This window comes from Arachis ipaensis, chromosome B03, assembly GCF_000816755.2.
Source record: "Arachis ipaensis cultivar K30076 chromosome B03, Araip1.1, whole genome shotgun sequence".
NCBI classification, from domain to species: Eukaryota; Viridiplantae; Streptophyta; class Magnoliopsida; order Fabales; family Fabaceae; genus Arachis; species Arachis ipaensis.
Window position 1 is genome coordinate 135,441,268 of NC_029787.2, and position 5,356 is coordinate 135,446,623.

Sequence of the window (5,356 nt, forward strand, 5' to 3'; positions counted from 1 at the left end):
AAAGATATATATTAGATTAGAAAAGAATATCTGATATATTAAAATATATTATTTCTCATGAAGTGCTCTTTATAGACTCAGATCAGCAAATCTCAAACTCAAATAAAATCCTTAAGTCCCTCTTATCATATCTGTATGTATCTATCATAATCATAACTCTCATTACAGTGATGGGGCAGTAGTGTTCCTAATAAGAGATCCACCCTGCAACCTTTTTCTGCAATTGAAATTATTTGTGCCGTGTAACTGTGTAAGGTCCATCACACACACAAAAGCACATACATGATACACCTAATGATTCTTTGTGAATATTAAGGGAGTAGGGCAACAAGGTCCATATGAGTATGACCATTTATTTTTCAACAGCACACTCTCTTGTATTATTTATTTAATTTTTTTCTTAAGCTCAAGTGACAAGATAGATGCAACTTGGATTCTTAGCACTGATTAGATTTTAAAAAAAAAAAAGAAAAAAAAAAGGAAAGAAGTGTTGTCCATTAACATTAGCCACATACTGTGGCATTACCATTACTACTCTTCTTGTAGATTTGTGATGGCCCCTCTCCTACAAAATGCTCCCCACTTCAATTCATCATAGCCTTTTACTATTCTCTCAATTTTTCTACCGGATCTTGTCATATCTCACCAAATTTGCCAATCTAAAAAAGTATGCCACTTTTTTTCTGTAAAAGATTATTCAGGATTTTTTTATTATTATTTTTAACTTACATAATTTTCAAACGAATTTTATCCTATGATTAGCTAAATTAAATTATTACCCAAGATATTTTGTCCAAAACTATGATTCTTTTTCACTGGAATTATAAGAAATTAATCATGGCATCGCGCATCTCCTAAGTAGTTAATGACACTTCTCTACTTTGGATGAGATGAAATCATCAAATGTTTTAGAATAGGCTCCACTAGGTAGACAACGAAAAATCTAAACAATATGAACAACAGATCGATTTTTTGATCTACCGAAGATAAAAAAAACCATTCCAATCAAGTAACAAAAAATCTTTTTACCTTACATTTTCAGATTTTTAATCATTTGTCGTTACTGCCTCTCCTAAAAATTCTATCAGCGTTATTGTTACCTAATTAGCTCCCCACTGAATTTGCAACAAGAACAACAATCTCTTTTGTATGTAAAATAAACCTCCATTCCTGTAAAATAAAATATAATAATTGATTTGCAATAAGAACAATCATCCTTTTTGGATGTCAAATAACATCCGCATGCAAATAAATTCTCTAATAATACCTTGTCGAAAATTTGTGCCATCACAATATTGTCATCTGAGTGAGTATAATGATCACTGATGTACGAAGATTGGGATGTAGAACTTTCTTCACTATTAGTAAAAACTAAATCAACTTGCACCATACTAAAACTATCATGAAATTAGAAGTTACAAGAATTACAAGTGATGAAACTAGAAGCTAGAAGCTAGAAGAATCACAAGTCAAACTTTATCTCCTAGTCAAAAAATTAGAGGCTCCAAATCAAGTTGGAAGAATCATGGAGCATCTATATATATAACAAGTTGCACTCATCACCTCCATTCCAAAAGAATCATAAATTGCATTGGAAGCTAAGCTTCAAATTGATGACTAAGCTTGAAGAATTTTTAAGATGTTCATAGTAGTTATGTTAGAAATTACAAGATGCCAACTAATAAAGATGTAGAAGTTACTTATTTGAATAGTCAAAGTTAAAAGCAAAGTTAGATAAGTATGTGTATTAGGAAGCTAGTAGAGTCATAAATTATTAGTATGAAGCATTGCCTATATAAAGGCACATATGCCTTATGTATTTTGTGTGTTCCAAACAATAAAAAATATGTTATGAGAACTGAAAGGTACTCCTTATTTTTTTTATTCTATGAGTGTTAGTGAGTTTGAGAGATAAAAAAATATGATAACGTTATTTATGTGTGTAAGTGATCCTGGGGCCAATATAGTGTGGGTATCATACTTATATTTGGTATCAGAGCTGGTTAATTCAGCACCTTGTATTTGATCGTTTGTAAAGTGTGGGAGAGTTCTCACATAGTTATTTGTTCATAGAGTCACTATGGCAAACACTTTCAATATTATATGGTCTAATCCCAAGTTAGATGGAAAACTCGATTATAGTTATTAGGAGATTTTGATGTCTATCCATTTAAAAGCATAAAATCCGTGAAATTTCATTGAACCGGATTTGCAAGAAGGAGTAGATGCTGCCCAACAGAGAAGAGATCAATTGGCGCTATCTCAAATTCATCAAGGAGTAGATTATATGGTGTTTGACAAAATAGCAAATGCCAAAAGTACAAAAGAAGCATGGAACACATTAAAGCTGTCATACAAAGGTATAGATAAAGCTCAAAAAGTAAAGCTACAGTCTTTGAAAAGAGAATATGAAAGGTACGAGATGTCTAGCTCAGAAACTATTGAGCAATATTTTACTCGTGGTACAGATCTTGTCAATAAGATGAGAGTCTATGGAGAAGATATACCCAATAGCAAAGTGGTGGAGAAATTTTTTCACACCATGCCGATGAAGTATGACCATGTGGTGACTACAATACTAGAGTCCCACGATATGGATACCATGACGATTGCAGAATTGCAAGGAACAATGGAAAGTCACATCAGTAGAACACTGGAGAACTCAGAAAAATCAATCAAGGAAGTCTTGAAAAGCCGAGTGAATTTAAACAATGTTGTAGAATCAAGCTGTACACAAGAAGGACGAGGTTATGGTTTCAATTTTCGAAATAGAGCTAAAGGAAGTTTCAGAGGAAAAGGTTGTAAAAATTACAACCAAGGAATTTATAATAACTTTACACCACCTAATCAAAGAAGAGGTGGAACGAATTTCAGACATGTTAACCGAGGAAGAGGTCGAGGTAATTTTTATCAAGAAAGAACCAATTTCAATTATTTTCATTGTGAAAAGTATGGACATAAAGTAGCAGATTACAGATTTAAAATGGTGAAGAACAATCAAGCACACGTTGCAGAAAATCAGCATCAAAATACTGATGATAATTTAGGTACTCAGACTTTATTTTTTACAAGTAATTCATGTGATGAAGATGAAAATATATGGTACTTGAATAATGCTTGTAGTAGTCATATGTCTGATAAAAAGGAGTTATTTTCTTCATTAGATGATTCAATTAAACTATTATTGAAGTTTGGTAATAGTACAGAGATTCCTATGGAAGGAAAAGGACACATACCAATTAGACTGAAGGATGGTTCTTTGAGTTATATTTTTTATATTTTCTATACTCCTGAACTTGATTACAATTTACTGATTATAGGACAATTATCTGAGAAGGAATATAAGATGATAACTTATCGTGGATATTGCACTGTGTTTGACAACAATGAAAGGTTCATAGATAAAGTAAAGATGACTTCAAACAGAATATTTATATTAAAAATTCAACATGTTAGTCCCTCTTGCATGAGTTCTGTGATACTTGATGATAATTGGTTGTGGCATATGCGGTTTGGGCATTTTTATTTTTTTGGCCTAAACTACCTGTCAAAAAAAGAACTTGTTTTTGGTCTACCTCAACTTCATATTCCCAATTGTATTTGTGAGACTTGTCAACTAGAAAAGAAGCACAGAGATCTATTCCCTACAGGAAAATCATGGAGAGTTAGAAGATTACTTGAAATTGTGCATTCAGATCTCTATTCTGTAGAAATTCCAAGCAACGGTGGTAGCAGGTAAGTACTTTATCACTTTTATTGATGATCTTAGTAGATATATATAGGTATACTTTCTGAAGCAAAAATCAGAAGCATGTGATGTCTCTAAGACATTCAAGTTGTTTGTCAAAAAACAAAGTGGCTGTAAAATCAAAATCCTCAAAACAGATAGAGGAGCAGAATATCTTGCATGTTCAGTATACTTTAAGCAACACGGAATTCAACACCAACTAACAACTAGATATACTCCTCAACAAAATAGAGTTTCTGAAAGAAAGAATAGAACCATCATGGATATGCTCAGATGCATGCTCAAGTCAAAACAAATGCCTAAAAAATTTTTTACAGAAGCAGTTGCAACAGCAGTTTATATTTTAAATAGGTATCCAACAAAAAGTGTTCGTGATAAAACTCCAAAGGAAGCTTGGAGTGGAAGTGGCCTTCCATTCATCATTTTAAAATCTTTGGGTGTATCGCTTATGCCCACGTACCAGATCAATTAAGGAAGAAGTTAGATGATAAAGGCGAGAAGTGTATCTTTATCGACTATAGCACAGACTCAAAAGCATACAAGCTGTATAATTCAGAATCAAATAAGGTAATCGTCAGTAGAGACGTGACATTTGATGAGAAAGACATGTTGGACTGGGACACAAAGACAAAAAAATAGCCGATTGTAATTTTAAATACATGTGATGATGAAAAAGAAAGACAACCGGACACAACCGAACAACCAGAATCATCTAGAAGACCTCAAAAAGAGTGGAGACTACCTGCTAGATTAGCAGATTATGAAGTTGGCAATGACAACAATCCGTCCGATGAAGAAATCATAAATTTTGCTCTATTTTCATATTGTGAGCCGTTGAACTTTGAAGAAGTCTCTAAAGACAATAATTGGAAGAAAGAAATGGATGAGGAGATTCATGCCATTGAGAAGAATGACACATGGGAGCTGACAGATTTACCAGCAGATAAAAAGCCGATTGGAGTAAAGTGGATTTACAAGACTAAGTACAAATCCAATGGTGAAGTTGATCGTTTCAAGGCAAGATTAGTTGCAAAGGGATACAAACAAAAATCAGGTATCGGTTACTTTGAAGTACTTGCTCATGTTGCTAGATTAGATAATATTCACATGCTTATTTCAATCTCGGCCTAAAATAAGTGGAAGATACATCAGATAGATGTTAAGTCAACATATCTAAATAGTACTTTAGAAGAAGAAGTGTACGTTGAGCAACCCGCAGGATATGAAGTTTCTAGAGAAGAAGATAAAGTTTACAAGTTGAAGAAAGCTTTGTACAGGTTAAAATAAGCACCAAGATCATGGTACAAGAAGATTGATTCATATTTCACTCAGAATGGTTTCAAAAGATGTCCATTTGAGCATACGCTTTAAATCAAGTTCGTTGAACCTAGAGATATCTTGATCGTGTCTCTTTATGTTGACGATTTAATCTTTACTGTCAATAATTTGAAGATAATTACAGAATTCAGGGAGGCTATGATAAAGCACTTTGAAATGATGGATATGGGCTTGATGTCTTACTTTCTTGGCATTGAAGTAGTTCAAAAGGATGATGAAATTTTCATTTCTCAGAAGAAATATGCAAATGATATTTTGAAGAAATTTTAA